Genomic DNA, 12,392 nt, shown 5'->3' with positions numbered 1-12,392 from the left:
GGGGGGGACACAGTGACCCTCCCCTGACCATGGCACCCGGCTGATTTCCTATGGGGGGGGGGGGGACACAGTGACCCTCCACTGACCATGGCCCCCGGCTGATTTCCTATGGGGGGGGGGACACAGTGACCCTCCACTGACCATGGCACCCGGCTGATTTCCTATGGGGGGGGGACACAGTGACCCTCCACTGACCATGGCACCCGGCTGATTTCCTATGGGGGGGGGGGGGGACACAGTGACCCTCCCCTGACCATGGCACCCGGCTGATTTCCTATGGGGGGGGGGGGACACAGTGACCCTCCCCTGACCATGGCACCCGGCTGATTTCCTATGGGGGGGGGGGGACACAGTGACCCTCCCCTGACCATGGCACCCGGCTGATTTCCTATGGGGGGGGGGGACACAGTGACCCTCCCCTGACCATGGCACCCGGCTGATTTCCTATGGGGGGGGCTGTCAGCCCCACTCAGAGGCGGGTGCTGGGGGTCAGTCGTTCTGCGTCCCTGGTGCTCGGGGTCCCCCAGCCCAATTGAGGGCGCTTTGGGGCTGGTTCCGCGGCGGGCGGAGAGCGGGGGGGGGGGGCGGGGGGATAAACTTTCAGAACTATTTTTCTGCTACACGGACGGTTTATTAAAGCTCCTCGCATCCGGCCGCCGGGCTCGTGGTGTGTCTGTATCCGCCCGTGCCCAGCCCTGTGCCCAGCGGGAGGGCAGGCCCCGGCCCCTTCCTGCACCATTGCCCAGGCTGGGGTAAGGCCCGTCCCTGCGGGACAATCCCCAAGTGGCCCTGGGCCTACGGACTTGCAGGCGAGCCGACGAGCCCGGCCCGTGAGGGTAGCGGGTCAGGGAGCTGCCCTGGGCCCAGCGCCGGGTGTGCCTGCGGGACGGCTCCCCCCAGCGATGGGCTGACACGGTTCAGGCAGTGCTGGGCTCCAAACCCGTCTGCCCCAGTGATACCTGCCCGGGCTCCGTGGGGCATGGCCCCCTTAGTGCGCACCCCTCTGCTCCGAGCACTAATGCTGGCCGGGCGCGTGCACCCCACTCCTGGCCCGCTCAGCTCTGAGCCCTGTGCCGGCCTTAGCGCCCCCCCCCCCACAGCCTGCTCGGCTCTCAGGGCCCTGTGCCGGCCTTAGCGCCCCCCCCCCCCCGCAGCCTGCTCGGCTCTCAGGGCCCTGTGCCGGCCTTAGCGCCCCCCCCCCAGCCCGCTCAGCTCTCAGGGCCCTGTGCCGGCCTTAGCGCCCCCCCCCCAGCCCGCTCAGCTCTCAGGGCCCTGTGCCGGCCTTAGCGCCCCCCCCAGCCCGCTCAGCTCTCAGGGCCCTGTGCCGGCCTTAGCGCCCCCCCCCAGCCCGCTCAGCTCTCAGGGCCCTGTGCCGGCCTTAGCGCCCCCCAGCCCCTGGCCCGCTCAGCTCTCAGGGCCCTGTGCCAGCCTTAGCGCCCCCCCCCCCCCCCCCCCAGCCCGCTCAGCTCTCAGGGCCCTGTGCCGGCCTTAGCGCCCCCCCCCCAGCCCGCTCAGCTCTCAGGGCCCTGTGCCGGCCTTAGCGCCCCCCCCCCCCCAGCCCGCTCAGCTCTCAGGGCCCTGTGCCGGCCTTAGCGCACCTCCCCCCCCCCCCAGCCCGCTCAGCTCTCAGGGCCCTGTGCCGGCCTTAGCGCCCCCCCCCCCCCAGCCCGCTCAGCTCTCAGGGCCCTGTGCCGGCCTTAGCGCACCTCCCCCCCCCCCAGCCCGCTCAGCTCTCAGGGCCCTGTGCCAGCCTTAGCGCACCCCCCCCCCCAGCCCGCTCAGCTCTCAGGGCCCTGTGCCGGCCTTAGCGCCCCCCCCCCCCAGCCCGCTCAGCTCTCAGGGCCCTGTGCCGGCCTTAGCGCACCCCCCCCCCCAGCCCGCTCAGCTCTCAGGGCCCTGTGCCGGCCTTAGTGCCCCCCCCCCCCGGCCCGCTCAGCTCTCAGGGCCCTGTGCCGGCCCTAGCGCCCCCCCCCCAGCCCCTGGCCCGCTCAGCTCTCAGGGCCCTGTGCCGGCCCTAGCGCCCCCCCCCCCAGCCCCTGGCCCGCTCAGCTCTCAGGGCCCTGTGCCGGCCTTAGCGCCCCCCCCCCCCAGCCCCTGGCCCGCTCAGCTCTCAGAGCCCTGTGCCGGCCTTAGCGCCCCCCCCCCCTCCCAGCCCGCTCAGCTCTCAGGGCCCTGTGCCGGCCTTAGCGCCCCCCCCCCCCCCCGGCCCGCTCAGCTCTCAGGGCCCTGTGCCGGCCTTAGCGCCCCCCCCCAGCCCGCTCAGCTCTCAGGGCCCTGTGCCAGTCCTACCGCCCCCCCCAGCTGAGGGGGTTTCTCAGCTGTGCGGCTCCTTGGTCACGGGGCCACCGGGGCTGTACCCCCCCCCAGGGGGCCTGTAATAGCGCCCCAGCCTGCCCCCACCCTGGGCCTGGCTTCACACGCTGCCTTTCGGGCTGGGCCGCGCCTTGGCCAGGCGGGAATGGGGCCCCCCCTACAGCCACTGCCCCTCCCCCGCCACGGCGCCCCCACGTCCCCGCCGGGCCGGAGCAGCGTGGCCAAGGCAAAGCCTCCCTGCCGGCACCTCGGGGCCCCCACCCTGCACCCCGTCTGCAGCCAGAGGTGACGCCGCCCCCACCCCGCGAACAGGGAGGGGTTGTGGCCCGGGTCCCACGTGGGCAGTGGAGTCAGGGGCAGGCAGCCCAGACCCCTTGGGGCAGGTCACTGTCCCCTGAGCCCCAGCACTCAGCTCAGGCTCTTCGCTCCATATGTGGCAGCGTGTCGGGGTCCCCCGCCTCCTGCATCCCCCTAGTGGCTCAAACAGACTCCACCAGCCCGTAGAACAGGGGAGTTTATTGCCTCTCCAGGGTACAGCACAGATGGAATCTGGTTACAGGAACTGGGGCTAAGAGGCCTCAGTGCCCCCCCTTGAGATGGGGGGTGGCTGGGCCCTACAATCCCAACCCCCTCCCCAGCTCCTTCTCCCCTGCTTCCCGGACAGACACTACCAGACTGTCCCTTCCAGCCCTGCCCCCCAGCCAGGGGCAGCATCCCACCTCCCTGTGTTCCTCTCCCTGGGGTGTAACCGGTCGAACAGGTCCCCTCCCTGTCCCATCAGCTGGGCCGGGGTACAGACAGTAACCAGTGGGGGTCACCCACAGCCTAAGCCCAGCAACCAGCAAGGTACCCGCACTACGTCTGTGACGGACGGGCCGTGTCTGGGCACAGCTGAGGGCGTCCGCTCAGGGCGAATTGCTCAAATCCGGGCTCCTTACAGCCCCCAGACTGGTGACCTCTCCAAACAGGCCACAAACCAGTCCCACAGAGCACTTCAGCAACCTGCCTGAAGCCTCATGAGCAAAACCCCTCCGACACCCCAGCAATATCCGTGCCCCAGATGGCCCCGGGCCTCATACACAGGTGGGGGGTCCTAGCACCCAATCCCACCTACCCCGAACAAGTCCTGTCCGGTTCCAAGAAACCAGCCACAGATCCCTGGTCAATTTCCCCTCTGGACCTTACCCACAAATCACGCTGGGCCAATCCTTTAGAATCTATATCTAAAGGTTTATTATTACAATAAAGAAAAGCCTGAGAGTAAGGTTATTAAAGTACAGTACGTTACATGCACCGAATCTCCCAGTCCTCGATGCAGGCTCTAGCAGAGATGTTGCAGCTGCTGGTTTAAAAGTTCTTGTTGCACATCCTGCGATCAGGATGGGTTCACAGGTCTTCCGGGCTCTTCAATCCCTGCAGTGCTGCCTCTGGGATGAAGTGCTGAGCTGAGAACAAAATGGCATCGACCACATGGCCTCTTTATACCTCCTTCCTGGCCTCTTCTTGTATGCAGCAGGTCACCTGGTCAGAGGCCAATCTCTATGTTTCCTGCTGGCTGCTCTCAGGTGACAGCCCCCATTCTTTGGGTGTGTCCTTGGCCCATTGAGAGCCATTGTCCCACAGGGCCTCGGTAATTAGCATGTCCACAGGCCCGGCCCTGCCCAACGCTCAACCACATGCAGGGAAATCTTCAGTGTCCATACAAGTACATGCTAATAATTGCACACGCAGACATTACACACACACAGGAACAGCGTACATAGGATCAGCAGACAGTGAGCTTCTACTCAACACCTCACACGGCCCCCTCCTATACCATTGTTGGGGCCAACACCCCCACCTATGGGTGCAGCAGTGATCTGGCTGCTCCCCTCAAGATCCAGCAACGTGACAATGTCACACCATGCTTGCCCAGCCAAGACTCAACTGGGCCCTGATCCCCAGGCCGCCCGCCCCCGCCAGTGTCCTGCGCCCAGCCCCAAGGGGAACCTTTTGTCACCTGGCCCCCCAGGGGGTGACTGACACGCTGCCCCCGTGAGTCCTGCCTGGCCACTCCCCTCGTGCAGCGAGCACTGCAATGGGGGGGGGGGAAATGAGGGACACACACTTTAGCACCCCCCCACACACAGGTGCCGCAGCTGTGGCTGGAACACTTGGGCCGGTTGTGCGCCCTGTGGGGAGGCGGCTTGTGACTTACAGGCGGCCAGGCTGAGTGCTCTGGTGGCCACTCCCAGCCCGGAAGGCTACAGCCCCAGGAGCCGGGTCACTCGGAGCGAAGGCTGGTGCCTGTGACCCACTGAGCTGGGGCCCAATTCTGATTCTCTGAGGAACCTGGGGGGCCGCCCCTCCGAGCAGGCACCCAGCTGGGACCCCCGAGAAGTGCCAAGGCTGAGGGGCCCGGCCACACTGTGAGCAGCAGTGGGGGGGCAAGTCCTGGCTAGTGGGGAAAGGGGGGGGGCTTGGACTTTCCAAGAGGCCCTGGGAGTGGGTGATGGGGGAGGGAGGCCGTGATGGGTCCCCTCCCTCTGGGGCACCAGCTGCTGTGGGCAGCCCTGACGCTGGGCTCGATGGGCCTTCGGCTGACCCAGCCTGGCCACACTGTTGTTTTCATTTAGGTGCCTAACTCCCCTTGATTCCAGTGGGAGTTAGGCACCTGATTAGTGATGGAGACGCGGGCCCCAGGTACCACAGCGACAGGCTCCATCACTGGCCTGGGCTATTAAGAAGAGCAGCAGCCTGGCAGCTGGATCCCGGGCCGAGCCGCAGCTGCCTGGGGGGCGTCGCTATCGGTCTGTGTCGCTGTGCCGCTGAGGAGCGCGTCCGCCGGGGTCCCGCGCCAGCCTGCCCTGGGCCAGCTGGGGAATTCATCTTCCGCCGACAGAGCCGCTCCGGGGCGCGGAGAACCAGTGAAAGGCTCTGGGTGGCGACCAGAGCCCAGCGGCCGGGCGCTGAGATGTGTGATGAGCCTCCGCCCGGACTGGTGGCTCAGAGTCCAGCTAAGCCAAGCACCCGTGTTCCCTCAAGCCGGGCCATTAGTGCCAATATCGACTGACTGGTCCTGGTGCTAGAGAACCACTCCCATCCCCCTGCCTCCAGGCCGAGACGTCATCCATCAGCTCCGCCCTCTGCCTTCGCGCCTGTGGCTACTGCCTTACTGCGGGCTGTGCCTGTGCTGAGCCTCACCGTCTCGCCCTTCGCCAACGAGTCCCCCAGCAGCACCCTGGAGTCCTGGGTCTTGTCATGGCTCGCTTCCCCACCTGCCACTCCGAGTGCAGAGCATGGGGCTGGCTCAGAGTAAACGCTGCCAAACCTGTCTTGATGATGCCCAGAGACAACTTGTTCAATTTCAGTGCCCCCGAGATCCAAGACACACACAAAACTGGCCCCTTGCTGCCACCACCCACGTGATCAAAAGAAAAGATAAATAACCCCTTTTCCAGGGAAGAGCTCACTTGGGAAGCCCCCCTCCCCCCGGCAAAGCTCGCCCCCTCCCCCTGCTTGGAGTTGGAAAACAGAGGAACTCCACAGAGAACAAGGGGCTCTGCCCGGGGAACGAGGCTCGTAACCCCAAGGACGCAAAAGTCAACCAATACCAGTTAATCAAAAACAAAAGGGAAACTCTTCTATTACCAAAACAAAACTACTGTTGCAAGCATAGTACATTGACTAGGTGGTAAATAGCCATGAAGTGACATAGACTCAGGGGATGTCCCTTAGTTACAAAGAGAAAAACAATTAGCCAGCTCAGACATGATTTCCAAATCCCCAACCAGGGAAAACAATCAACCCTGACAGCCTGGCTACACTTTTCCCTACTTACACATTTCAAGAAGTCCCTTCTTAGAGAGAGAAAGTGTCTCCCCTCTCCCTCAGTACCTGGGAGAAACAGCTCTGAGCTCAAACAAAGAGACAGCTCCCTGAGTGTATCTCCAGTTGCTTAACCCTTTCCTTACTCTTCAGGTAAGTCAGACTCCCTTTAGCAGCTCCTATTGTGACAGGTCTATTGCCCGCTCCGTGGCGGAGCACGGCAGGGCTGTCTCTAGGGAGAACAGCGGCTTGCCCTGGCCCGATCCACCGCTGGTAAATGCATGTAGCCACTTTGCCATCCCCCAGTGTCATTTATTTTTTCTTTCTACCACAATTGGTCCGGAGCCTGGCATGCTCCTGAGGTCACGCTACCAGGGTCAACAGCCTGGACCACGCTCTCTGTATTAACTAGCAGTGCAACATTCATGACTCGCCCGCCAGACGCCAATACCCCGAAGAGAGGCATTACCATCCCCGCTACTCCCCACCTCGCCCGCCAGACGCCAATACCCCGAAGAGAGGCGTTACCATCCCCGCTACTCCCCACCTCGCCCGCCAGACCCAGTACCCCAAAGAGAGGCGTTACCTTCCCCGCTACTCCCAACCTCGCCCGCCAGACCCAGTACCCCGAAGAGAGGCATTACCATCCCCTCTACTCCCCACCTCACCCGCCAGACCCAGTACCCCGAAGAGAGACATTACCGTCCCCGCTGCTCCCCACCTCGCCCGCCAGACCCAGTACCCCGAAGAGAGGCGTTACCATCCCCGCTACTCCCCACCTCGCCCGCCAGACCCAGTACCCCAAAGAGAGGCGTTACCGTCCCCGCTGCTCCCCACCTCGCCTGCCAGACCCAGTACCCCAAAGAGAGGCGTTACCGTCCCCGCTGCTCCCCACCTCGCCCGCCAGACCCAGTACCCCGAAGAGAGGCGTTACCATCCCCTCTATGCCCCACCTTGCCCGCCAGACCCAATACCCCCGGAGAGGAGTTACCATCCCCGCTATTCCCCACCTCGCCCGCCAAACCCAGTACCCCCGAAGAGAGGCATTACCATCCCCTCTACTCCCCACCCTCTGGTATCAGCAGAGTGATTTTATTGGACCTAACCAATTCAGTTAGAAGATCAAGAACACAGATTCCTGCGCATCCAGAAATATAATTTATGCCATCATGTGCCGACAGTGTCCGTCCGCTATGTACGTTGGACAAACATCTCAGACACTTCGCCAAAGACGCAATGCCCACAAAACAGATATTAGACAGGATCAAAGAAAAAACAGTTTCTTGCCATTTCAACCAGAGAGGGCATTGTCTCAAGGACTTAACTACCTGCATCCTGCTTCAAAGACATTTTAACACCAGACTTGAAAGAATCCTCTGAACTGTCATTCATGCTTAAATTTGACACTTTACACCTAGGTCTCAACAAAGACGCTAATTATCTTACCCATTACAAAGATAGCTTCCCCAATTATCACCTCTAATATCATTAGCTCAGACATTTACCTTCCCCACCCCCCATCCTCCCTCTGTTCTAAAATTTGATTTGTTCTTTTCATATGTGTTTTTTTATTGTATCCTTTGGTATATATGGTTGTGCCAATTTTCTTCCACTATTTGATCTGAGGAAGTGGGTCTGGCCCATGAAAGCTCATCACCTAATAAACCATCTTGTTAGTCTTTAAAGTGCTACATAGTCCTGTATTTTGTTTCAGCTACACCAGACTAATACTGCTACATTTCTATTACTATTCTACATGAAATGGTAGATTTCAGGATCCTGACCAAAGGAAGAAAGGAGAGAAGCAAAATACACACCCTGGACTTCAGAAGAGCAGATTTTGACTCCCTCAGAGAACTGATGGGCAGGATTCCCTGGGATGCTAACGTGAAGGGGAAAGGAGTCCAGGAGAACTGGCAGTATTTTAAAGAAGCCTTATTAAAGGCAGAGGAAAAAACCATCCTGATACGCAGCAAGAAAAGCAAATATGGCAGGTGTCCAGATTGGCTTACCGAGGACATCCATGGTGAGCTTAAACACAAAAAGGAAGCTTACAAGAAGTGGAACCTTGGACAGATTACCAGGGAGGAATATAAATATATTGCTTGAGAATGCAGGGGAGTTCTCAGGAAGGCGAAAGCGCAATTGGAATTGCAACTCGCAAGGGATGTGAAAGGGAACAAGAAGGCTGTGTCTAGACTGGCAAGTTTTTCCGCAAAAGCAATTGCTTTTGCGGAAAAACTTGCCAGCTGCTGACACTGTCCACTTGAATTTCCACAAGAACACTGACGATCTCATGTAAGAAATCGGTGCTTCTTGCGGAAATGCTATGCTGCTCCCGTTCAGGCAAAAGTCCTTTTGCGCAAAAGGGCCAGTGTAGACAGCTCAGATTTGTTTTGCGCAAAAAAGCCCCGATGGCGAAAATGGCGATCAGGGCTTTTTTGTGGAAAAGCGTCCGTGCCAATCTAGACGCGCTTTTCTGCAAATGTTTTTAACAGAAAACTTTTCCGTTAAAAGCATTTGCGGAAAATCATGCCAGTCTAGATGTAGCCGAAAGGTTTCTACAGGCATGTTAGCAAGAAGGTGATCAGGGAGGGTGTGGGGCTCTTACTGGATGAGGGAGGTAACCTAGTGACAGACAATGTGGGGAAAGTACTCAATGCTTTCTTTGCCTCTGTCTTCACGGACAAGGTCAGCTCCCAGACTACTGCACTAGGCAACACAGTATGGGAAGGAGGTGGGCAGCCCTTGGTGGGTAAAGAACAGGCTAGGAACTATTTAGAAAAGCTAAATGTACATAAATCTATGGGTCCGAATTTAATGCATCCGAGGGTACTGAGGGAGTTGGCAAATGTCATTGAGGAGCCTTTGGCCATTATCTTTGAAAAGTCGTGGAGATCAGGAGAGGTCCTGGATGACTGGAAAAAGGCAAATGTAGTGCCCATCTTTAAGAAAGGGAAGAAGGACGATACAGGGAACTACAGGCAGTCCCCGGGTTACGTACAAGATAGGGACTGTAGGTTTGTTCTTAAGTTGAATCTGTATGTAAGTCGGAACTGGCGTCCAGATTCAGCCGCTGCCGAAACTGACCGCCAGTTCTGACTTACAAACAGATTCAACTTAAGAACCCCAAGTCAGCTGCTGCTGAAACTGATCAGCAGCTGATTCCAGGAAGCCGGGGGCAGAGCAACTCTGCCTCGGGCTTCCTGTAGTCAGCGCTGGTCAGTTTCAGCAGCGGCTGACTTGGGGACGTCTGAGGCAGAGCAGCTGGGGTGCTGCTGGGTTGCTCCAGTAGCACCGCTCCTCGGCGCTAGTGGACCAACCCAGCAGCACCCCAGCTGCTCTGCCCCAGGAGTCCTGATTCAGCGGCTGCTGAAACTGACCAGCAGTGGCTGAATCAGGACGCCTGGGGCAGAGCAGCTGGGGTGCTGCCGGGTTGGTCCAGTAGTGCCCAGAGCGGCGCTGCGGGACCAACCGGCAGCATCCCACCTGCTCTGCCCCAGTGTCCACAACAAAAGCCTGGTCTGCTGGGGGGGGGCACACTAGCTGCACCCCCCCCCCAGCAGACCAGGGACACAGGGAGCAAAGCGGCAGCGGGGGGGGGGGGGGGGAGATGTGCCTCGCCTTTGAGGCTTTGCTCTGGCGCCGGACCGCTTTGCTCCCGGTGCCCCTGGTTTGCTGGAGACGGTCCCCAGCAGACCGGGGCACTAGGAGCAAACCCGCAGCCGCGGCGGGGTCCCCGCGCTTCTGAGACTTTGCCAGAGCAAACCCGCAGCCAGAGCAAAGCCTCAGAAGCGGGGGACCCCGCCGCGGCTGCGGGTTCGCTCGCGGTGTCCCTGGTCTGCTGGAGACGGTCCCCAGCAGACCAGGGGCACCGGGAGCAGCTTTTCTCGCCCCGGAGCTCGAGGTGGCTGACCACTGCCTGTGAGCTCCAGGGCGAGAAAGCCCCGTTCGTAAGTGCGGATCCGACGTAAGTCGGGGACTGCCTGTATAGGCCGGTCAGCCTTACCTCAGTCCCTGGAAAAATCATGGAGGGGATCCTCAAGGAATCGATTCTGAAGCACTTGGAAGAGGGGAAGGTGATCAGGAATAGTCAACATGGATTCACTAAGGGCAAGTCAGGCCTGACCAATCTGATTAGCTTCTATGTCAGGGTAACTGGCTCTGTGGACATGGGGAAGTCAGTGGATGTGATGTACCTTGACTTTAGCAAAGCTTTTGATATGGTCTCCCACAATATTCTTGCCATCAAGTTAAGGGAGCATGGATTGGACAAACGCACTGCCCCCCCCCCCACACCCTGCCCTGCTAACCGCCCTGGGGCGCAGCGCGTCAGTCATGTAAGAATGCAGCAGGCCACCGCTTGTTTTCCAAAAATACCACTTAGGTAAATGAATATGCAAATCAGGCTGGCAATAAAAATCGGGATGTATGCAGCTGATTGATATTATGCTGCAATTAAAGCCTATTCCCTATTCCCTTGACACGTAGAACGTGAGGACGGCAGTAATATGAAAAATCAGTAATTAAATCTAATGAGCTCAATTAGCAGGCGGCAGATGCCGGGTGCGGAACGACCCTGTGGGTTGCTCAGGGAGGCACACAGACGGGTGTGAGTCTGGGCGAGCGCCTGGCGCGGATACCACGGGGGGACGGAAACTCGCTGGGGATGATTCCAGCGGGGCGGGGGGGGGGGGGGGGGCGTGTCATTGTATTGAACCTGCCTGCCCCAAGCAAACTAGCCTGGCTCCTCCCCAGGCCTGGTCCCGTGCCCGCCCCGCCTGGACGCTGGCCCTGCTCTGTCTGGTGCGTCTCCGCTGCACCGCAGGGCGAAATGAGCGGCGTGGTTTGAGCCACGCCAGTCGCGTCTCTTCTTTCGCTGCCGGTTTGAAACAGCACAGCCTGGCACAGTCTGCACCGCGCTGTCCGAAGCGCCCGCGCTCCCCGCGGAACGAGGGCTACGGGGACGTCAGACTGGCGAGCCCGAGATCGCGCGCTTGCTGGGACGCCGGGCAGTAGCTGCTTCGATTACTCCACTAGCCCGAAATGGCGCAGCAGTGTAGACGTGGCCTTTGTGTCCACGCCGAGTGCTGCAGCAAAGGCTGTCCCCCCTGCCCGGCGCGTTGACCCCGCCACTGGCTCTGCCGCCGCTGGGCACCAGACAGCAGCGCCTGCTCCCTGCCATCAGGCCATGCCCGGGCGAGATGCTCCCCCCTGTCCTGCTGCCCCTCGGCCTTCGGGGGCGCCACCTTTCTGCTCTTCACGTTGCCCTTGGCAGTGGCACCCACAAGCTGCTTGACGTTAGGTGGGCGCTTTGCTGTGGAGGCCCGGATCTGTCACTCACTGTAGCCTTGTGCGCCCCACCCGCGTCCATCTGGTCTCAGCCTCCCACGAGAGCGGCCAGACGGGTCAGACCAAGGGTCCCTCCAGCCCAGGGTCCTGTCTGCCCACAGTGGCCAGTGCCAGTTGCCCCAGAGGGAGGGACACAACAGGGAATCCTCACCTGATCCCTCCCCCCGTCCCTCATTTCCAGACAAACAGAGGCTAGGGACACCATTCCTGGCCAATAGCCATTGATGGACCTAACCTCCATGAACCTCTCTAGCTCTTTTTTGAACCCTTTTAAAGTTCTAGTCTTCACATCCTCTGGCGAGGAGTTCCACAGGTTGACTGTGTGGTGAGTGAAGAAAAACTTCCTTTGGTTTGTTTTAAACCTGTGCCTGTATGTAATAATAATTAATAACCTCAGCTTGTGTTTTGATTCCAATTCAAACAAAACAGCCAATTCTGAAATTTCCCACACAATGAAATTTAACGAAATTTTCAAAAGTTCATTTTGGGTCACTCAGAACTTTTTTTGTTTTGTTTCAGTTTGGCTGTTTATCATGGGGATTCTTACAATATAAAATCAAATGCATTTCTGCCTGAAAAGTTGAAATGTTCCCCTTCAGCATTATCAAAATGCAGCCTTTCGACTTTTCTTCTAAAGTGCAATTTCCTCACCATTGGCATGAGCCTGCAGAAAGTTTGGATTTCAGTGGACACACCAGTTCCCAAGGGGGAACGTGCTGTTTGCATGTGTTCAGCCAGCTGGAGTTGCCAGCACATGCTCAGAGCACTCCTGCTGAATGTTGCCCCTTTTCTGTTACTCAAACGGCAGCTGAGCAAGCTCCCTGCCAGCCAAGCATTGTTGCTGACTGTGGCCTCCACAAAGACTGAACTCACAACCATGGGTTTAGCAGGCCAATGCTCAAACCACTGAGCTATCCTTC

The sequence above is a fragment of the Pelodiscus sinensis genome, chromosome 3 (genome assembly GCF_049634645.1).
Source record: "Pelodiscus sinensis isolate JC-2024 chromosome 3, ASM4963464v1, whole genome shotgun sequence".
Lineage (NCBI taxonomy): Eukaryota > Metazoa > Chordata > Testudines > Trionychidae > Pelodiscus > Pelodiscus sinensis.
This window is presented reverse-complemented; position numbering follows the sequence as displayed.